This window comes from Grammomys surdaster, unplaced genomic scaffold, assembly GCF_004785775.1.
Source record: "Grammomys surdaster isolate TR1022 unplaced genomic scaffold, NIH_TR_1.0 125600, whole genome shotgun sequence".
In the NCBI taxonomy this organism is placed as follows: domain Eukaryota; kingdom Metazoa; phylum Chordata; class Mammalia; order Rodentia; family Muridae; genus Grammomys; species Grammomys surdaster.
In genome coordinates this window covers 959,259-983,183 of record NW_021620443.1, presented here as the reverse complement: position 1 = coordinate 983,183, position 23,925 = coordinate 959,259, and the positions used below count along the sequence as shown (strand labels likewise).

General features: G+C 42.7%; 1 long non-coding RNA gene across 1 annotated transcript in view; it reads right to left on the bottom strand.

The window, feature by feature from the left end:
• The window catches only part of LOC114638404, a 45,286-nt gene that overhangs the window by 19,214 nt on the left and 2,147 nt on the right, over positions 1-23,925 (bottom strand). The gene's annotated exons all lie outside the window — the stretch shown is intronic.

Genomic DNA, 23,925 nt, shown 5'->3' with positions numbered 1-23,925 from the left:
GGAGGAAGGGGAGGAGGAGGGGGAAGAGAAGGAAGAGGAGGAGGAAGGGGAGGAGGAGGGGGAAGAGAAGGAAGAGGAGGAGGAAGGGGAGGAGGAGGGGGAAGAGAAGGAAGAGGAGGAGGAAGAAGAAGGAGGAGGAGGAAGAGAAGGAAGAGGAAGAGGAAGAAGGAGGAGGAGGAGGAGGAGGAGGGGGAGGAAGAGGAAGGGGAGGTGCCAAAGACAAGATATATCTTTCAAGTATGCATCCCTGTGATCTACTCCTTCCCATCAGGCCCCACCCATTAGTAGAACATTCAACACAATAACATCGAAGCTCTCATGGTTCAGTGACATTTCAGGAGACTATCAACTTGCAACTAAGTCTTCAACACAGACACATGTTGAGGTACACTTTACATGCACGCCTCCACAGCCATCAACATAAATGTTAAGAAGAAGGTACTAAACTTTTTATCACTATCAGCTGGACAGAAATCTCAACTGAGAGCCTTAGCATGCACTGAAGTTTGCCAAATAAAGTAGGATTTGAAGAAACAAAGGGAGAAAAAAAAATACAGTGTCTATGACCATGGGGAAGAGAGAGCCATCTGGGCAACCAAGGAAAAGTCGCTTATGATTGAACCCAATTGACAAGTTAATGTAAACTGTATGAGAGGTAGCTGTCCAGCGGTGTACGTAGGCTTGAATTTATCAGTAGCTTAGAATTTTCAAAATAAACTACCATGAAAGAACAGGACATACTACATCCATTAAAGCAAAGAGAACGGAGACACAAGAAGGTCATAGCTAAAGAAAGTCAAAAGACGCTTAAGGGAGATGGAGAGGGAAGTAGAGTATGAGGCACAGAAGAAATTCCAGAAAAATCACAGAGAAGAAAGGAAACATGGTGATAGGAAGAACAGTATCAGAAGAGTAGATTGCTTTTAAGGGGAGAGAAGAATTTGAGCAGTGTATCAGTTATGTTCCTACTCCTACATTAAAAGCACCATGAAAAGCAACCTATAAAAGGAAACGTTGTTGGTCTGGAGCTTGCAGTTCAGGAAGGATCAATCTGTCACCATCACCACAGGAAAGCATAGTAGCAGGCACCAGGCATGGCAGCAGGAACAGCTGAGAGTTCATATAGTGAACCACAAACAGGAAACAGAAAGAGCCAACTTGGAAAGGCATAAGTCTTGTAAACCTCAAAGCTCACCCCAAGTGACACATTTCCTCTAGCAAGGATACATATCCTAAGTCTCCCCAAATATCCAGCAACTGGGAACCAAATATTCAAATGTCCAAACTATGGGTGAATTTGCATTTAAACCACCACCAAGGAGGAGGAAGAAATTGGGAGATCTCTACCAATCAGAAATAATTTTGCACAAAGTCAATAAGTACTGGCTACTTAGAAAATACACTGAAATGAACATCAGAGGCAAAAGAAGAATCAGCACAGGCTGCATTATTTGAGCCAGTGCTGATAAATACATTAGCTTCTTGTCAAAGTCCAGCACAACTCAGAGAAAGGAAAGCCCTTTATTATTCAAAACACAGGTAGATTTATAAATAAATAAATAAATAAATAAATAAATAAATAAATAAATGGGGAGGGTTTTTGTAAACCTCTAGATTTTGATTAAAGTCTTTCCATTTATTTCCCTACTCCTAAAGCTCACATTCATCCCAAATCCTTACAAAAGATTTTCCCAATCTGTTCCCTGATTTTGCAAAAGGCATGAAGGCTCTACCCACATTTCTTCATGTTGTTCTTTGATTTTGACGTAGCTGCTTGAACCCTGCCATTCTTGTTTCAAAACTGAGCCCTTCTGAATCTGTTTCCTGAGTTAACCGGCTCTCTCTATCTCACTAGAATTTTTAGCTGAATGTATCAATCACTTTAAACAAAATGGGCCTGCCATTTAAGCATAGGATACACAATGTATCTTTCTCGGAATTAATTAGTATATGCTACTTCCATAGGAGTTATTGACCACATAGCTGTTCTGTAGACTTGTATCTGCAATACATACATTAGCTTCTATACTCCCAACCCATAAATCCTAAAGTTTCAGAGAGAATTTCATGTTCCACACCTTTACTAGCAGTGAATTGCACCTCGGAAAAAGAACACTTTCTTGTCAACTGTACCAATCCCTGTCACCAACAAATTCTTGCTGGTTCACAGCAACCCCAAAAGAGAAAACTTACACCTTAAATAACTAGTTTAAGAAAGAAAGGAAGAGAGAGAGAGAGAGAGAGAGAGAGAGAGAGAGAGAGAGAGAGAGAGAGAGAGAATGATGTTTTTATAGTTAGAATGGTAACATTTCTTAGCCCCAAGGTAGAAATACTGATAAATGAAACTGTCCCGGATCATCTCTGTAATGCTGTGCGCATTATTTTTTAAATATCATCTAGAGAAGAATCTAGAATTCTGATCTTCAGGTTTTCATTGCATAAGAGCATGGGGGTATGGCATCTGTAGATAAACTGTTTCTTATTGTCTTTGCATAAGTGCTCAAGAACTCACATAAACAGTGAAACGGTTTCCTGGGACATAAGAAAACACTCCCTGAATATTTTCCAGGCTCAATGACCAAAGTGAAGGATCTCCTTCCTCCTATGCAAATAGATAAACCTCCCTGTAGAGCTGGTGCTCCACATCTAAGCTCTGAATAGTAACATCCCATCTGAACAGGATGAGGAAACTGTTTCAGAATCAGAACAATGAGAATGAGCAGTGCGGAATGCAGCCGAAGGCCTGGGAAGCATTTCCCAAAGAATCACACAAGAGCGTCAGTTCTCTTGTCCTATTTCTCTCTGTACCATCTTCCACGTTGGCTGCATACCAATGCTGAGTCACTGCAAATGGTGCCCACTTTTGACTTACAGAGCTTCTTGCATCTCTGCGTTACTTCCCCTTATGAGACCTTATGATACCTAAGTGGCATGAACTATACATAGGCATATCTGCAAAGAGGCATGCTGGAGTCTGCAGGGGGCAGCACAAACTTGTACCAGCTAGCACAAATGGATATCACTCTGCCTCCTTTGATGGCTTTATCAACAACAGACAGATCCGGAGAGTAGAGTAGATAGAAAACTGAATACAAATCCCCAAACCACAATGGATCTGCAGGGTGGCCAGGAACGGAGCTGTGACCTGGAAGGATCCAAAGAAACAAAAATAATCAGATCTCCCAATTGTGGACAGTCATTTCAGGTTGCCACCAGTGAAGACAAAATAGCATTAAAAATGGACAATATAGTTTTCACTCCTTTGAAAAATGACCTCAGACTGGAGAGATGGTTCAGCAGTTAAAGCTCCTCTTACAGATGACCAGTACCCAGCTCCCAGCACCATGTCCCACTGCTTACAACTACTTGAAGCTCTTGTTCCAGGGAATCATGCCCTCTCCTGTTCTCCACATGTATGTGGCACTCACACAAACACACATATGTATATGCAATACCTACATATAAACAGAAAAAATAAAAATAGATTGTTGCAGGGCATGGTGGCTCATGACTTTAATCTCAGCATTCTGGAGGCAAAGGAAGGTAGAGACGTCTGTGAATTTCAGGCTAGCTTTGTCTACACAGTAAGTTTCAGGCCCTGGGTCACAACACAACTGAACTGTTCAAATTGAAACTTCTGTTCCTCACCTTGCTGTGGACTCAGAGTCAGTGTATTGTTCTACCAGAGAAAACAGTGCAAGGTGACAATTAGCAAAGTGCTAAAGGGAAAATTGAGGTGAGGTATATTTCTGGCTTTGACAATGCTTCAGGGACAAGAAAAGTCATAGCCTTTGAGGGTAGAGATAGAGATAGAGACATGTATGTATGTATGTATGTATGTATGTATGTATGTTCTGTTTCAGTCATTGCTAAAATTTAGTTTATGATTTTAAGGGAATGAGAGTTATAAGGCTGGAAATCAGGACCTCACATACACTAGATAAGGATGCTACCATTGACCTATACCTCTAATCTATATTTCAATCCTGAAATCATTCTATCCACCTATCTATCTAATCTAGCAATCCATCCATCATCTATCTAAGTCTGTGTGCATGTACCTATCTGTCTGTCTGTCTATCTATCTCTATGTGTGTGTGTGTCTGTCTGTCTGTCTCTGTCTGTGTGTCTGTGTGTCTGTCTGTCTGTCTCTGTCTGTGTGTCTGTGTGTCTGTGTGTCTATCTCTGTGTGTCTGTGTGTCTGTCTGTCTGTCTATCTCTGTGTGTGTGTGTGTCTGTCTGTCTGTCTATCTCTGTGTGTCTGTGTGTCTGTGTGTCTGTGTGTCTGTGTGTCTGTGTGTCTGTCTATCTCTGTGTGTCTGTGTGTCTGTCTGTCTATCTCTGTGTGTCTGTGTGTCTGCCTGTCTGTCTGTCTGTCTGTCTGTCTTCCTGACAAATAATCTTCCTGAGAGCCTGAACCCAGAAGCCATCACCCCTTGTGACACTGAGGTTTGATCTATCCAGAATATGAAACAGAAGTTTAGTTAGGAAAAGACAAAAGAATGGTTGGTATCTGGAGTGCAGCATGCATGTAAGTCTAATACACACACTCAGCTAAAGCATGGATATGACATATTATGAAGGCTCTAAAACAATCTAAGGGAATCTTTCAAATGACCCTCTCAAGAACTGCTGCATGATGGGGTCCCACCAGCTCCAAAATATGGGTCTACATGACAATACAATAATTAAATGTAAGATGAGAAAATTCCAGAGCCTTCTAGAAATTGGAGGGGCACTATGCCCAATATGTAGAAATGCAGAAATCATCTCTAGACTAAGGCTTCTCATGCTCACTGGAAGAATGTTCTACATGAGGAGAGTGGGTGCATCTAGCTGACCACGTCACTGAAGCCTGCAGAAGCATGAGCAGCTCTCTCAGAGGAATAGCAAAACTCCCAGGCCACTTCTGTCATTCTCAGAGCACCCCTCTGAGGAATGAGGAATTCTTTCTGACCCCTGAGGTTGAAATACCATGTGGAATCTTTCGGAATCTATCAAAAGCCTGGCATCTGTGCACAGCCCCGGAGTGTCTGAATTCAAAACAGGACCATTTCCTGGCTCAGAACTCCAGCTCCAAATTCCTTAGGCTCAGAACTGATGGGAAAACAGATCCTCCGAGTTCTTCTGATTTGGAAATCATTCAGACTGACAACAGATAGGAAATTGACAAGGAGATGTGAAATCTTCCATCTACATCACTCTTATTTGTTCTATGTGGTAGAGAACGTCACACCCTTAACCTTGATTTTCTCGCTTCTTCTAGCTGAAAACAAAACCCACACCGTGAGTTAAAGTGTGTGTGTGTCTGTGTGTCTGTGTGTCTGTGTATGTCTGTGTCTGTGTGTCTGTGTCTGTGTGTGTGTGTCTGTGTGTCTGTGTGTCTGTGTATGTCTGTGTCTGTGTGTCTGTGTCTGTGTGTGTGTGTCTGTGTGTGTGAGAGAGAGATCTAGAAGGAAGCAGACCATCATGTTTGCTGTGCCACATGGGCATTGTAGAGGAGTTGTACAATTTTCAGTGTCTTTTCTTCCAATCATTTCTCTACGCTGTCTGTACACTATTCAGCCAAATGACATCACCTGTGCTCCACACGGAACCTTCCCAGGAACAGCCCAAGAAGGAATGCAGCCGCACAAAATAAAAGAGCATAGTGTTGGCTGACTGATGATTCAATGAGAAGGGCATATGAACTTCCTTCCAACACTGAACTCCAAAATACCCAAGCTGGAAAGGACATCCGAGGTCATCAGACTCTCTTTTCTTTATACAAAGGAGGCTCACAGAGGGTAGGTAGGGCTTAACTACTCCTTACAAAAGCCAATCCCTGTGGTTTCCTAGAGTTAAAGTTTTTCCACTAGTAAAGAGTCAAAAACCTGTCCTAGCTACTGGTAGGAGTTAGGCATTCTCTGAAAAAGAATAAATAACACACACACACACACACACACACACACACTTGTATGTAGGCACACAATTGTGAATCAACTCAGGAGTTTCTCAGAACCCCTAAACCTCGTCTCTTAATGCTTAACAGATCCACGACCCCCAAGTTAACAAATTCTGCCCCAGAGTAAGCAGCTTTTCTCTTTTCAAAATTTACCAACTCTGTAATATACTCTAGCCCTAATTGTATGATCTATAAAATTCTGAGGGAAAGCATTTCCAACAACTCAAAAAGATGATTTAATCCCTAATCAATATTTCCATATTTCTAACATGTGTCAAGGAAAAGAAAATGTTCAGGAGAAATTGAAACCTATACATATTTCACTAGCGATTTCACATATGGACCTGAAATATCTTTTCTCCTAATATGGAAATGGCTCAGCAGTATTTAAATGACTCCTTATTCCAAGTCATATAAATATGCACCAGATGTATCTTTTGTAAATGTTATGTTTTTCAAGTTCTCAGCATTTGCAAGTAGTTGAAAGCTATGTCAAGCATGCTTTAATGGGGCATAAAAGTGTATTGTATTCAAAGAGATAGCACCGCTTTGTAATGGGGAGAAATACAAATGTTGTCGATGGATACATTTCCACTTATTGATTTATGCTACACAGCAGAATGTTCTGTATTCTTTACCCACAAGTTCCCTATCAGTTAAAATCTAACCACATTAAAAAAAAAAAAAAATCCATGCCTACATTAACGGATTCTCTAGATGAGAGAAAATTCCAAACACAAAATCAGCTCCATCCCACACCTAGATTTAACAGATAAGAAAAGCTGAACCCAGAAAGCGTCACACTGAGTGGACCACAGCGCTAAGCCACTGTGAGAGAAGGCGTAGGACCCCCCCAGTCCCTGAATGTGAGGAGCTTCCCTGCCCTCTTCACTGTAGCTGCCTCTGATCTGCACAACGAAACAAACAAAGCCAGAAGTAAAGCATATATCACATACTGATTTTTCTGAAACAAGTGTGATCTACTTTTTCCAAACTGTCGAAGTACCTTACGGGAGGTAAGAGCAGGAAGTAAAATGTCAGTGGTCAGCATTAATGATTTTTAAAGGATATTGTAATGCTTTCTCTGATATAAAATTTATCTGACTCTAGATGAGCTTTTTCATTGAGACTATGCAAGGTTCCAGTAAACTCTTCTCTGAACATTTTTTTTTAATTTTATAGATATCTCAAAGTAGTTAAGAAATGTTTTCAAGTCCCACAGCAACCACCTTGGAAATATTTGGGGTTTTTTGTCCTATTATAAATAAAAGTTACAAAGAATGATACTTCTCTTTGTAAAACTTTTTTTTTTCTTTTTGTTAAGGAAAGAACAAGTCTTATTCTCCAGGAGGCTCAAGAATTTCTAATGAGAAGGAGGCACCTCTCTACCACATTTCAGCAGCTACAAACTCTCACCCACTTCATTTCTTCATTATATACTGCCTCAAATTCTTCCTTGGAGTGAGACAGTACACTAAATAAAGGACCAAGTAGTGAAGCGTCATTCTCTGAAACCCAAGCAACTTTTCACTTCGACCTTTACGACTACATCTTGCCCTTCTGAGCCCAGTGACTGCAGTGAAACTATCATGTAAAGCAAAGTTTTTGCATACAGTATAGAGTCACCACGAGTGGAGGACCCTTGCTTCACAGAGTTCCAGAGCTGAAAATATATATATCCTCTCCAGCTCCAGATGAAAGTACATATTTTCTTTATCTAACCAGTTTTGCACATCTGGTCAGCACCAGAACCAGCAGCCCACAGTCCTTATTTCCTCCAGAGAGAGACTCCAGGCAAGGCTAGCTCAGGGTCTACTCTCCATGGATACTGGGTAGGTCTGAAACACTGTCACTATCTCCCAGGCAATATCATGACTCCTAGGATGCTCGAACAGTGCTCCTTTGTGTAGTAGGTATCCACTAGTCAAACTGGTGTTATGTGCACTTCCATCAGCAAGCCCCAGTGACCCCCACAACAAGGTCAAAGCTCTTGCACCAATAGTCAATGTCATGGTTAGGGGTGTTGCTTTCCATCAGTAAGCGATTTTCTTTCTCAGGGTTCGGGGAGACACAGAAACCAATACTGTTCTGACCAGACAGGAAAAGCAAGAGAGAATGTAGATACACCCACACACTTGCCAAGATGCTTAGTTTAGCTTGCCTTCCTTCCGTGTAAATGGAACATCCACGACAGAGCTGTGTCATGCTACTAAAGAGCCATCTTCTGCCCGCACCTTCACAAAAGGCCGGGGGACAGACACAGAGCAGTTACAAAGGTTTGTGAAACCTTAGGAACATTTACCACCTTTGTTCTAATCCGAAATGGGATGAGGGGACTGAACCCACCAAATGTCACAGAACCATCTCGTAAACTAACACAGAGGTATCCTGAAGGGGCAGTGTCCAGACAGCTCCAAGATGCTAAGACAGATAGAAAGCAGAGACCTACAAGCTCCACCCACGTACACACAAACTTGGAAAGTAGTAAACCATTGTCATTGAAAGACATTGTCTTTAGCAGACAAGATACAGCTTTAAAACCTAGTGTCCCCCTAATATGACCTTGTGGTGTAGCCCTCTGACCCTCAGCTGATGCACCTATCAATCCCCAAAGTCCACATTGGAGAGAGTCTGAGAAGAGGAATACATATAAGGTTCAACCTTCCGTGACTGATTCATTGTACGTTCTTAGTAAAATATTCTAACCTTATTATAACACCACCGTCCATATTGGCTTTATGGTGATTAAAATTCTTGGAGTCACCCTGCTCACAAATGAGAGGAATTTACTCATAAGAATCCAACTGTTCTCACCTCCCCTAAAAGTAATTGAGTGAAGAATGCTGAATTCTGGTGGCTTAAGGAGCCCTCCATTCCATGAAGAGAAAATCAACACATGCAAAAGAAGGGAAAAGAAAGGGAACAGGAACCAGGTGAAGACCCACACAATTGCCTCTGCTACATGGTTTTGGCATGTGCCCATGGGCACGGTAACCTGACCCCCCCCCCTTGGCAAAATGTGGATGGAGGGTAACAAGGACAATTCTAGATAGAGCCAAATGAAGATCCTCTGTGTTGAAAGATCCTGTGCAGCTCCCCTCTCAGTTCATTGTGAAAACAATGGCCTTAGCTTGTTTTTAATTCCCAGGGGGCACAAAGGGAAAAGCCTACCCAATTTAAAGGGATGCTAAAGAAATGTCTACTGGGAAAAGGAGTTTAAACTAAAAAATCTCACATCCAGCTGGTTGCTATTCCTTCCACCAAGTATTCTCCCTAAGAACACGCTCATGCTAAAATTGATAGCTGGCAGTAGTCAACAAAGAGGTTGGTCTTCATAGCATCTCCTATCATCCCCGCCACAACCAGTCCTTGCCTGGTCTGAATTGACCCAAAGGCAATGTTCTGAGACATCAAGCCAATGTTTTCCCAAACCCTGCCACTCAGAACTGTAACACCTTTAAAGCATAAGGCTCAGATGAGAATTTAGGAAGAGAAAACAAAACCATACCCAATGGTTAATGCACTGATCCTTCACGGGGTGGGGGGGGAAATGTATACAAAACTTACTTTAATGTCTACAAAAATCAAATTGGCTGTTACCCAATGCCTTTAAAACGCAAGCAAAACATCAGCTTCTGGATACACCTGGTCTTGGGTTGGTGTCTAAGACTTGGCTTATAGAGCTGATATACAGGCCAGACCCTCTGAAGAGACAGACATCTATGAGATGTAAGCCAATCTGAAGCTATTCCCAACCCTCACAAGAGGTAGAAAAGCCTGGTGGGTAGTGTTTAGTAAAAGGGGTGGGGAATTAAGTGTCCTGGGGAAGGAGTAAAGATGCAGTCTGGGTCACACTTCCCTGTGGGATTTCTTAGTTGGTGCAACTTACTTCCTGTTCACAATTGATTTTACTCAAAGAACCCTCATCACGTAGGGCCTGGGAGTTTCACAAATGAGACTCTTGCTACCACATAGCACAATGGCTGCTGCTGTCTGTAGTTCCCCAACGTCAGGAGTAGGCAGAAGCATTATTTCAGGATGGCTTTTTGTTTATAATAAAGGGAGGTTTTGAAAAATCACAGTACAACAGTTTTTAACGTCTGAGTTTGAGGTTTCCTTTCTTTCTTTCTTTCTTTCTTTCTTTCTTTCTTTCTTCCTTCCTTCCTTTCTTTTTTTCTTTCTTTCTTTCTTTCTTTCTTCCTCTCTTTCTTTCTTTAAGGCTAAGGCTAAAGGCAGCTGATAGTGGCCAGTCCTGATTGGCCAACATCTGTTTCTTTACAGGGATCTTACTTGCCAAGTAGCTGGACAGCAATACCCATTTGGTATTCATGGGAAGTGCTTGCCGAACAATAATGACAATAATTGCCTCTGATTCTTGTGTTTACAACACTGCCAAAGTATCATTAGGGCCTTATTTATAGATAATAATGCTTATTAATCACAAGTATTTGAATTTTGGAATGTATTAGATTAATATTCTTTTGTACCTCAGTTCTGTACTAATGCTGTGAAAGACATTTACTGAATGCAACTCATTGGGAATGCTTATTTTAAGCTGAAAAATAATGTGTGTAATTTGCAGGTGAAAGATAAAGAAATTACATGGCTACCTCACCACAGAGACCCAACAGCCAATGGGTAGAATCCGGCCCTACCTCTCAAATGAGAAGGAAAGAAAGCAAAGTAAATATGCCTTCCTTTTACTAATTTGTATTTATCTATTTTTTTGTAAATACTTAGATGGAGACATTCCTGACACTATGTGTGTCACTCTGTTACCTTAAACCTTCTGCAGATGGATCACTTTAAGAAAAGGCTCTGGGAGGAGGAACAGTCCCTGTTTCCATAATAACTTCATAGTGCATACATTTTTAAAACTCAGTGGGGGGAAATGAGTGAATAATAAAGACCTACTTGTTACCTGATCCTCCTTATTTACGAATCTCTTTCTACACATTTAATTTCTGTGCAGGCACCTATGTAACCTGCTAAGTATTTTTGTATGCTCATGTGCAACCGAAAATAATAGCCATTAGAAATTTCAAAGGAGTAGCGCTGGTTTTTGCTAGGTTAACACAAGGTCCGCTAGAATAATAAAAACAACTTTATAAATAAATAGACAATATTACCAGTTCATGGTCCACTCAGCCCCTCTTTCCTGAAACTGTAACAACAACAAAAAAATGAAATCTGCTGGGTTTTCTTCTCCTCTAGCACACATTTTTATTTACGCTTGCAGTGTTCACGCTGTGTGTAGCTGAACAGTATTCAGCTTGTTTAATTAGGGGTCTGCAAGGCAGAGGGACATGATTTGCCAGTAATTTTTTCAGAATGAAAGCAAAGTTTATCAACAGAAAGTCCAGGTGCCCTTTCCTTTAGCAATATTCGCAACTAGATACCATTTTTTAAAAACGGCCTGTAATTAATGTCTACCGATGTTCTTAAGCTAAACCCGCATCAGTTCAACATCATGCTACCCTACTGACTACATTAAACCGTCTCTAGCCCATTGCCACCCACAATAATTAACCTCGCCCTTTCTCCTGCTTTCAACTTTGTCCTCTGCATAAAGTGAGGGAGCTGCACCTTTGAATCTGCCAAAGAAAACTGTCCCTACAAGGAAAGCTTGGAAGGCTTGTTCAACAAATGTCTCTAAGTCGGATCATAGTTAGGAGACTAAGACCCTAACTCATTACGTGTAAAACACTAACGCAGTTCACAGCTTAACATAAACAATCTTCGTGTTCCCAGTTGGTCCCTTTACTTTCAAAGTATGCAATGATATATGCATGACTCTCCTGAGTCAAAGTAGGAAGGTGGCCAGTTACCTAACAATTCAATGGGTCTGGTAAGCTGGGCCCCTCAACTCCCTTTATATAAATATGGGGTAAATGTCCACAAGCACAATGATCTCAGTTCTGAACAGGGGCATATGTCCGTCTCTGCTGACATCGCTAGAAGTAAGTATTGCAGAATGGCTGACAGATCTACTCCAAAATTACTTATAATAGCTAATTTAGATTGTACAATTTTCACTATTTTTTTTTAGCAGCAAAGAAGGAGGGAAGGCAGAGATACCTGAATTCTATGAAAAATTAACTCAATTCTTTATTTTCCCTCTACAGACATGGTCTCATCGTGTCTTTGAAAGATGCTGCTCCTTGGGTGAGGAAAAAACTAGACTCTGAGAGGCCACAGATCTGTCCTAGGATAGCTGACTGTGTACCATTGTTCTGGGAAGAAGGAGGCTGAAGGCCTCATACCTCCCTAGGTTTCTGAGAGGCCCTACTACACATCTTACCCAGCTGCTTAGAGACTTGGCATGGAAGGCAGAGTAGACAGCTATAGAAGAGAAAATGGGGAGGGAAAGGAAGGGGGAGGGAAGAGAGAAAGAGAGATTAGTCTATGAATTTGAGTTTAAATGTGAAGGCATTGAGAAGATATTTCTTTATGAAAACTGGTTTGACAGAATAACTTATATTCCACCAACACCCTGCAGTTTTCTACGTGCCTAGTTGGATATAAAACTTGAGATCTGTCAACATTTTATAGTTACCCTGATTTAATAAGCATTTTCCCTTCATTTCTTTTAACTGCCAAATTTTTTAATGAAATGGAATCTTGGTGCCTACATTCTGGGGATTTCTTATTTGCTACATTATAGTTCTGTCTGCTTTTAGACCGTGAATGCCAAAGTCTTTATTTCTACAACTCTCTCTACATGTGTAATTTGAGCTTGCCTAACTATTTCTTTACCCACTTCATTAATTAAACTGACAGAAAAGGTTATTTTCCCATGTTGTGGTGAATGACTCTTCAGATGAATTTTTGAATGAACATTTCACTGTCTTAAGTTAGTACATACCCCCATGTCCTTAGATCACACCACGGCAGCAGACAGAAAACTTTCTTAAAAAGAAAAAAAAAAAGCAACTCATCTTAAACTTCTCACTAAAGAAATATTTTTACTTCTTCTCGATCTTTGTTTTTATTTTTTTTTTTAATTTTTGAATTGTGCTATGGCCATCATTTTAATGTTGGGCTTTTAAAAGTATTAAGAAATAAAATTCAAAACACTATTTGGTTAAGCCAATTTTTATTTCACACATTTGTCACTAATATTTGGAGACCACTGGTGAGCTATAAACTTTTAAGTGCTCTTCCAAATAAACAGCAATAAATTGCACTGAGGAATCAGTATCATCATGAATGTATATATTTTGCAAGGCAAATAACTTTGATAGAAGCTTGAAAAGTCGAGATTATTTTATAGTAGTTGCATAAATAAATGAAATTCATGAAAAAGTTTCTGATCACAGTCTTCAGAAAGCTTCAAAATTTTATCAGTTTCATTTGTTCAACTAGGACCACTACCTCTTGAAAGAGAAAATTCAGGTCCGACATTTCTTTACATTTGGTTAACACAAACGAGGATTTGGACTCCTGCCAATGACTGTCAATTTATTCATTTTGACGGTAATCTTTAACAACAACAACAAAAAAAGAAGCTTCCAAAAACCGAAGATTCAAAATATCACTTATAAGAACCAGGTACGTAACATGTCACCCCTATCCAAGCAAATAATTTCAAAGGCAAATACATGCTTCAAATTTGCTTCTTTAACTATGTTTGCCTACAGATCACCGTTTAATGCACATAGAGGCCCACCCATAACAATAAATACCTTTAAACGTATTTCTTTACAATGAGGAAAATTAAATAAAATTGATGCTCTTTTTTTCCTCAAGGTACTAGGAATTAACTTTTAATCTAAGACAATAGCATTTAATGTGTGGAAAAGAGTCAAGGGTTATAGTTAGATGGAATATTTATAATTTAAATGTGCATTTTTAAAGTATGCTGCCATTTTTATTTTACATGAAACACATTACTTGAGTACATAGCACTTTTAAATGGGCTGTGCTTAAAATAGTACTAAGGATCTATTCTTTTCTGGGGAGTCAGCTACCAAAAGCCCAATGCACATTTGAGAAGAAATTTTGAATTGTTCCAGTATCACACATTCAGTTCCTCTTGCTTTGAGTTGCTGCTATTTAGTGCATTGTTAGTCATAGAACTCAGTGTATTGCACATGGGCATGTTCTATGCAAATACATTCAGTTGGGGTATGTATATATTTTGTTATGTTCTGTACATAAACATCTACCCTTGTGCATATGTATATTTACATCCTGTGTAAATATGTGGAGTATATTACCAAACTGTACTATACTTAAGAGGGGGAGGAGCTTCGAGGGAGTGCCAAGCAATATTTTAGTTAACTGTTAACTGAGTACAATTTTTCTTTAATGAAAGTCATTAAATTGTATTTTTGATTTTGTTTTTCGCAGTCCCAAAGGTGGGTGCTGACAGACATGATTATTTCCTGTTTTCCAAAAGGCCAGTTTTAAAATATTATGTTAACATCTGCTTTAAATAATTAAAAGTGGAACCATCCCCTTTGCATCTACCTTCTCCTAGAAAACCCTGTGGGCAAAGTTCCTGATAAATAATTCAAAGAAAAACTTAACTTTGATTTCACAAACAAAAGCTCATCCACTGAAACACTAACATCCCACCATTAGCATGCTTTGTTAAAATGTGGCTGTTTCTAAATTATCTCATGAAAAGGACTGACTGACATTGTTTCAAGATGCTGGCTGAGGATGGCCTCTTGAGTTGGGCTAGTGTCTGTCACAGTTACACAGAGGCTTTCTCCAGGACAGGAGGGTCTCAAAGAACTGTGTGACATCATCTAATATCATGAGGTCTAAGAAATAGATGTATACCATATTTACTCATGATGTAAATATACATATGCACAAGCATACATGTTTATGCATATAACAAGATCTATACACAGCCCAACTGAATACATTTGCATAGAACATGCCCATGTACAATAGACCAAACTTCTATGGTTAGCAGCAGCAGCTCAAAAACAGAAGAAAGGGAATCTTACTCATACTGAAAAATACCAAAGGTAGCTTCTTAATAATTACAAATAACTGGACACAAATGTACAGTCGAGGGTAGGTGTAAGCAAGCATCATGAGGTTTCTTTCTATGTTCTTCAGAAATCTAGTGTGATAAAAATGCATTTAGGTTCACAGCCCAGAGGAGAAGAAAAGCTTTCATGTGTTTATAAATACCCTGTCCTGTCTCCCCTTGAGAAGTGAACAAACTGGACGGAACACAGAAGGGAGAGGGGAAAAGTTCCTGGTTAATGATTTAAGAGAGAGGAATTTATTTTGCCCCAACTTTCCTTCAACTAGTCCACTTTTTTTCTCATGGAGAGATAATTGACAGCCCCTGTTTTGTATGAAATTATGGAAATCACAGACTAGAAGAATAGGAAGTCATTATTTCAGAACTGAAAAGAGGTAGGTGTCTTTACTTCCTCCTAAAATTTCCCATTACTGGAAAGGAGCCAGGAAGTTGAAATGGTGCAAGACAGACCATGATTGTGGGCTAGAACCCTCCTCCTTATTCCTCAAAAAAAAAAAAAAAATCCTTAGAAACCTTTCAGGCACAGTCCTTTAGACCAAGGCAAGAGAAAACCAAACTGCTACCCTAAACTCCCTAAAAAGTGGTTTCTGAGTGCGTGGGCCCTAGGCTAAAGCAAGACCAAACTTACATGATGCTGTCTGTTAGCTAGTATTGTCCCTCTAGGTTTTACTTTGACTCACGTGGAGCCGGCTGTCCTTAACAGCCCTGGACCACGAGGGACCCACAAAGGAGATCTCTGGGGATCTGCAGAGATGACCTACCCGAAAGAGGGAGAAGCACAGTGGATAGAGAACAAGCCTGGGGCAGACGGAGGACTCTAACCTCTGCACTATAGGTACCCACACAGGCGGAAAACGACTAGCACTGAGCATCCTGCTGCCCCTCCTGTCCTGCCTTTCCAAGCCCTGCCCTGGCCTGCCCTGGCCCGCGCTGCCCTGCGCGCGCGCCTCACTCACTTGCACACGCCTTAGTACACGCACACACCCGATCACTCACACTACTCCCAGCAGTGTCTCTGGCCAGACCGTGGGGCGACGTCCCTATTTAAGGGGCGACTGCCCTGCCCTTCCTGGCCCAGCCCTCGCAAGAGAGCAGAGAGGCACTGCGGGCTCTGGAGAGTGTGGGCCGCGGCAGAAGAGGCACGAAGGGCAGGTGGCTGCAGGGGCTTTTCAGTGGAGGGCGTGCAGCGGCGGGAGGGGACAGCAAGGATCTGTGGGTGGGGGTGCATTCTTGGTAGCTCTTTCCTGCAGCCGCAGGGGACTCGCCTTGAGGAGGGCACTAAGTGCCTGATCGCACCGCCTAGGTTGGAGCTGTGCGCGCGCATGGGGGAACCTGCCTGGCATGCGGGCAGTTGAGGGACTCAACTCGGCTGGGCACCAGCGCGAGCCCTCTCCGAGCCCGCCTGCAGAGGGCGCCCTCACGGTGGCGCCCGTGGGGCTGGCCCGCCATCCCCAGAGCACTAGGGCTAGCTCCTTCCGGAGGGTTCGGGATGGTATGGTCACACTAGTGACCATCTTAGGGCCAGGAGATGTCACAGTTCGCAATCCTTTTTGTTTGCTTTCTGTGCTCCGTGGCTAGAAGACGCCTGGGTGCAGGATGCAGGGAGAGATAGCCTGCTGACCAAGTGATTCTGAAGGGTCACATCTCCACTGCGTGTTGGGGGCGGCGGGGGGTGTCTTTTCTCTCAAAGAGCTTTGTAAGGCTAGAAAAGTTTTCTACCACTTTGGTGGGGGCGAGGGGACACAGAAAGATGAAGTATAAACCTTGCTTCCTGGAGATGGCCAGAAAGTATTAGAAATCTCGCGGACAAGCTGTGCCCACGGCTTCGCTGCCTGTCACCGAACAGCACACAAGCTCTTTCACCTGAGGCTCCCTTAGGAACCTCGCAAACAGGCTGGGCTTTAGGCTGAAGGAGGAAATGGCACTATAGATATCGTGCCCCCAACCACATTCCCGAAGGAACAAGTTCAGGATCTCACAAGGACATCGATCGAGGCTTGATTGGACCCTGAACTTCTTCAAGTACTAGTGAGCAGACCCGGAGGAAAGTGTCTTAGTAAAACAGACCAGATTTTTGTGGCACTCCAAACCCAAGTAGTTCTATCCCCTCCTCACTGCAGAAGTTCAACTGAGCTTTGAGAGAGTGGCATCCCTCCCCACCCCACTCCTGGTGCCTTTCCCATACCTAGCGGCCAAGCCAAGGCCAGAGGTGTATAGAAAAAATTTTAGAGACACCCCATCTTATAAATATGAGAATTTCATCAGGCAGCACAGATTACTCAAAGCGTTCCGTTTTTCTGCGATCCAATTTTATTAGGATTTATTCTCATTTGTGCTCGACTTCTCTGGGGAAATAATGCTTTGATTAATGTAATCCTGGCCCAGGATCCGCCTCACGCCCCTCGACCCTCTCCCAAGAGAAAGGGCCTGTTTGACAAACAATAACAGAGGCGCAACTCTTGCAATCTGCCCACACCTTTGGGGGTGGCTGGGAAGAGGGCGACACTCGTTCACACCCAACTAGATAAAAGCAATGTGGAAAGGAGAGAAAGAGAAAGGGCTCTGTGGTGGCGAACTTTACAAACGCAGAGCCCTAGGTACCTAGGCGGGAGGGGGGAAGGGAAGGCTCATGGGCAGGAGCCTCGGAGTGCGAATGAGTGCGTGGATTCCAGTGCGCGCCTCTCCTCTGCTCGCTCCCAGTATCTAGTTCTTTGTCCCTCGCCACAGGCCTCCACAGCAGAGATCTGCGCGCTGCGGGTTGTGCAGCTTGACCCCAAGGGTATATCCACAGCGCCCACCCGCGGCCCCAAAGCACCTAGAGAGCAGGTCCTACGGGTTAATCAACCACACCAACCTGAGACGCCCTACAGTCGTCAACACCCGAACCAGAAGCCCAGATCCTGGGACCCAATTCAATGGTTTTCCTCATCCATCAATCCAACCATGCATCATCCATCCATCCTTGCATGCATACATGCATGCATGCATACCATACAAATCGGTGGACAGACGGCGCAGATAGTTCTTTGCCCAGCTATGGGCTGAGAACGGGCGCCCCCTTTGCAGCTCTCTTGCCTCCTGCTCAACCAAGACCCCCTCCGCGAGGAGAGAACAGCTCAATTACGAAAGGAGCAAAGAAACGAAATCCCGGGCTCAAATGCCCTGCCCACCGGAGCTTCTCCGGTCCCTCTTTCTGTAGCGCGTTCCCCACCCCCACGGTCCCAAGCTCAGGGGCGGTCGGGGACGCGCGGCGGTGCTAGGGGTCCTGCCCCGCTCCGCGGGAACAAAGCCCGCCGCGGGAGCTCGTGGCCGCGCTCAGAACGGGTGACAAAGGCAGGCAGGCGGTGCCAAGCTCCAAGGCAGCGCTCCTATGGCCAGGCGAGAAGGAGGCCCCAAAGATGGGTACAATTTGCACCCAGATATTTCTGGGCTTCTGTGTGTGCCTGTGTGCTTTTCTAGTGTGCCCAAAGACCTGTTGGGTGACTCAGCTTTTATCTATCCGGTCCTGCAACCTCACCGGTCTTTGTGACCGTTCCAGTCTCCTCCATCTCGCCCAGCTTTTTTCTCTACCTCACTCCTTTTACCTCGGCCCCCTCTCGCTTTGCGGGCTAGCTTTTTCCCCCTTTTTTCTTTTCCATGGAAAAGCACTGTTAACCGGATTTGAACATAGACCGCTCTATGTTCAAATAACATTCTAAAAGACCTTTCTGGGCAGTCACTGGCAGAAAGGGGGAAGTAATGGGAGCCTTTTAATTTTATTATGCAAACTGCACTCTAAATAAAATAAAATGCCCTTAGAATGCGTTCGAAGAAAGACAGACTTAGCCCTGAGGCCCAACAGATTCCTGCCGAATTCGGGCAAACGTCCCTGTCGGCTCCCACAAATCACTTAAATGGTAGAGTCGGAGAGAAGAGGACAATCTCCACTATGGAATGGAAGCCCCATTCCACATGAGAACTGGAGCTCAAGTCAACTGGGGAAAAAAGTTCTAATCGTACATTCCAACCCTGGATGGGAATTGCTGCCAAGACCCTATCAATAAAATCGTATAATTTTTTTAATTTGGGGGTACTTTTAATGCTGTTTATTCCAAGCAAAATTTTACTTGATCGGTTTTGTGGGATAAAAATAAAAAGAACACAGTCCTCGGCATTTGACAGTACATGCCGTGACTTCTGGGTGATTTTTGTGCCCTGGTTTAATACTAAATTAATGTTTGATGTTTATCAACTGTCGCTCTGAGCCAGGGAGCCTCTCCTCGGGCTTTATTAACCAGGGTCCCTGTAGGAAACTTAAGCAGAAAGGTGAATATGAAAAAGCAATACTGGACACACAGGAAGCCATTGTGAGCAAGATCACATCATTCTAACACCCAGACTTCCATCAAGTAGTTTAGTGGCTGAAATTATAGTCTTACAAACTGTGGGACAGTAGAAGCATCAGCTCTCTGTGAATACATTTGCCACTCTATTTTTTAGTAGAAATTTTTTTCTTGAAAACACCAGTAAAGTAGGGCTGCCCCAGACAGGCATTGAGTTGGGACCCCAGGGAAGGAGCAGGACTGAGGAGTGAAGGCTCCAGCAGTACAGGAGAGAAGAAAACACAGAAGCAATGTTTGGCAGAGATGTGAAAAGAGCAGCAGCCGTCAGCTCGAAATGCCCGATCTACACCAGGCTCCTCAGACAGTAGCTAAGGTCAAATGTCAAAACAAAACAGCAACAAGAAAAAGGCACCAAAGTACAAGAATTGCTTTCTTCTCCATCCCAGTACTGTTGGTTGGGCCTCAGAGAAGATGCTGTAAAACTTAGAGACAATGCTTGGTGGGGAGGACCTCAAGCAAAGAGTAACTCCAATCTCTTAGGACCCATGATGCAAGAATGTAAACTCCAGATACCTCTCTCAGTTCATATTTCTGGGCTTTTGGTATTTTTTATAACACATACACACACACATACGCACACATGTGCGTGCGCGCGCACACACACACACACCAAATTTACCTTGAAATATTTTTCTAGCTGGGACATATCCACGTCTTTTGCTAATGAATCATATTTTCACCATCACCTCTAGCCTATCAGCTGGGCTCTGTGTTACCTAGTTCTAAGAGTTGAAATTTGAAAGAGACCATGATGTCGGGGAGCACAGGAAGGGTGGTGAAGGGCAGCCAAGAATAATCCATTAGTTGCAGCTTCTCCAGCAATTGGGCGAGAGCATTACCAGACTTGACAGCTAGAGTGAGCAAACAGTTGGAAATGGGTTGCTTCAAAAGCACATACAGGATTACCAACTAAGTTACTGTGCTTTCTCAGTTGATTTTCCACAATTAGAAATGCCCTGTAGTTTAAGATGGTGGGAGCTTACTTTAAAGAACCATAGTTTCTTTAAATGCATAATTACTCCTTCGAATCGTTCTGAAGAAACCTAAGTGCTTGCTCCCTTCCTTCAGATCATATAAACCAGTTATTGAAGAGATACAAAGCGGGGATAGGGGGTAGGGGGTGCATACTCCAAAACCTTAGCAATACCAAGAAACGACTCATCCACTACCCACCAAATAAAGCCTCTTTTCTAACCAAAAGCCAGTGTTGCAGAGCCCTCCCCATTTGTATAGGCCATACAGTACACACTGTGGGTAGGCTGAACATTTATTTTAATGTGTCAATGCTAAGAGAAACTGCTTTCCTGTTGTGCTTTATTGGACTGCCTTATCATTGGCAAATAGAAGCAAATGAGAAAGTGCCTACTTCATGTTGGGCACATCTGACCCAGGAAATTTTCTACATTTTAGAATTTGGAAAAAAAAAATTTTACTATCCTCAACAATGAAGTCTGTAGCTTTTTCCCAGAACTTCGGGTCTTGATTTAAACCCACCTTGGTTATTCCCACCCCCAAAGTCATTTACAGAGTTCTAATGTGGTCCCTGGAAAACAGCAGCTCATCTCAAATTAACTTGTTGCTTCACCCCAAATTCTTATATTCTGTTTCTTTTACTGAAAGTTATCTCACACTATAGAAACCATGAGGGTTCCCTCCACTTCCCTGTTCTTTCGAGTATATTTTTGAGAAAGAAAAAAAAAAAGCAGCTGCTTAGACAACCACAGCTCCAAGGAACTCTAACACAGAGGAGTGTGCTGTGTGAAGAATAGAGGCCTTCACCAATGTTTTGTGATATGAATGAATTTTTTAAAAGTGTCCTTCCCTACTAATACATCCTGAATACCTTGAACAACCCTGGGCATGCAAAGCAAGCTAAGCTTTGGGACTTGTCCCATTCTGTGGACTTTCTCCTAGAAATCTTTTGTCTGCAATGCAGAGCTGAGGAAGAAAGCAGTGTTTGTGTTCAAATTACAATTTCCCCAATTCCCCACTTGGTTTTATGAGCACAAACCTGACAGTGCATTTCCTGACTCCAAATGTGTAAGGTCCAGGGTGAAATCATACGGTGGTTTCAGTGCATCTGAGTGAGTCTCTCTTGCTTACATGATTCCTATAATCTTTCGAACCTAGAGGAACTTGCACTTCAATCCAACCCTGACCTTCTAAAATTAGTTTCAAAGAAAAACTTAAGGCTGAAGCCTGGTTGGCTTGGAGCAGTGCTGAAAAGAAGCCAGTGGCAACAACCCCCTTCCCTAGGGGAGCAGCAGATCTCTGAAAGGTCAGGCTTTGAGACGTTTATTCACAGGTGCCTTCAGCTGCACTGTGGAAGCCAGAGTCACACCCTAGTCACTCCAGCCTCCTCTTTCTCAGTAACTCTCTAAATCTCCTTGGGAAAACTGTTTGAGACAAACTGACTAAATCCTCAAAACCAACTAGGATTTGCTGTTCACTGTTTTAGGTAGCCTCCTACTTTGCTACAGAACTTTTTCGTTCTTTGTTACCGTTTTCATTGGTAGCACACATACACAAAAGGGGGAAAAAATCTTGGAGACAGAAACTTTATGCTCCACTAAAAGTCCTCTTTATCTGTCCTTTAAAAGGTTCAAGCCCACGGTTACCTCTACCCTCTGTCTAGCTTGTATTTTCCTTTCTCTACAAAGCCTTTCAAGGCTAACTGTTAAATCCTTTGAAAAACAGTAAGAATGAAAGTAATACTAGGTACCAAATGGACTGAAAGCTCCCCAGGCACCTGCTATATCCTCAAGACCCTAAGTTATACCCTATTGTAAGATTCTGTCCTGATCAAAGGACCATCATTTTTACATCAGAATTCAATTACAAAAAAATCATCGCCATTATCAGCCTGAAAGATAGTTTCTTAAGTAACCTATACTATAAATAACAGGAATTTTTAAGTGCTCTGAGCCTCTCTCTCTCTCTCTCTCTCTCTCTCTCTCTCTCTCTCTCTCTCTCCCTCCCTCCCTCCCTCCCTTCCTCTTTCCTTCCCTCCCTGCCTCCTTTCCAGCCCATTTTATGAAGAATCCTAGCCACACTTTCCAGAGAGAAATGGGGAAATAGTTTCAACATTCTCTGCCTTCCTGGGTCATTTACAGACATGGCTAGTGTGGGAAAGATCACGGTTCTGGTATTTTAAAATCCTGTGTTGTCCAATCGTTTCCTTTCTTCCCTTGAACATGCACAGGAAAGGTAAGGGTGTTTGTTTCCTGGCAAGTTTGGAAAGACAGATTTGCTTTTGAACTGGCTACATTTTCCTCAGCTCGTGCTAAGTCGAGTCAGTGCGCCCCCTGCCGACTAGTGAATAGTGTACTGCTAAGCAAAGTTTATTTTGTTCAGTAAACCGTGTCATATAAAATTAACAACAACCAATAAAATTAGCTTATATGTTTCAACTGTAAAAGTCCAAAACAAAATAAAGCTAGTTTTAGTGGTCCTAGAAATCTCTAGTTTGGCTTCTCCTCTTTGGCTGAATCAAGGTCCTTTTATCTAAAGCCCAGTGCACAAACATATAGCTTAATGTGACTAGTGTTCTTCCTTTTATTTCTTTCTCTATGGCAACCAATATGCTCTGCTCAGAAATGTTCCCCATCAAGGAAACAAATGATCTTCAGGGAGCAGCTCTATATGGCATCTGGTCCAATGGAGCAGACAGAGTTAACCCCAGTCAGAGGCAAGGCTGTAAACAAGGGGAGGAAACCTGGTGATGCTGAGCCCCTCCCCAACTGACACCTCTTCCTCCCTCATTACAAACCACTGCATTGATTTAGCATCAACTGTTTCCAAATAAATTACCAATTCAAAATTGCAAGGTGTTCTGTATACAAAAGTGCAGTATAATTTCAGACATTTGACACCTCCCAATGTGGATTTCTTCAAAAGAACAAATCCAAGAAGCTTTTAAAAATCATCCCCAGACTAATTTCACTAAAGTAAGACAATCACACTGGCCTGGATTTGCACAGCTATTTCTTTCGGCCATATTTATTTAAGTAAGTACACACTTAAATTTTATAAAAACCTGGGGTAGGGATAAGGAGGGATAGATCTGACTGACAAAAATAGAAAACATGGAAAATCTGGTACTCTGTGCTCAAGCTCCAGCGTCCTTGGGGAGTGGAGAGCCTGGATGTCCTGGTTAGTTTTGATTGATCACCTTTTTTCTGACGGCTTTTCACTACTGAGCCAGGAGCTGCAGCACACTGCCTGCTCCCCTGTTGCAGCTTTAACCAGGGGGGCATTGACTTCCTGCCTCTTCTCCCTCACCACTGCTTCCTTGTCTCTAGCCCTCTGCCCTCTGGTTGCCAGCCCCCTCCCCTCCTCACTGGATCCTACAGCTCCCTGTCCTAATCTGGGCAGACTCACAGTTCAATCACCCCCACCAACGACAGGCCAGGCTCCCTCTTCAGCCCTGATTCTCTGGGGGGAAATTCCAAATAAGAAATATTTATATACTACATGTTTAGTAGGGAACTCGTTTCTAGGGTTTACCCCCTCTCATGATCAACAATTAAAATTAATCTCTCTCTCTCTCTCTCTCTCTCTCTCTCTCTCTCTCTCTCTCTCTCTCTCTC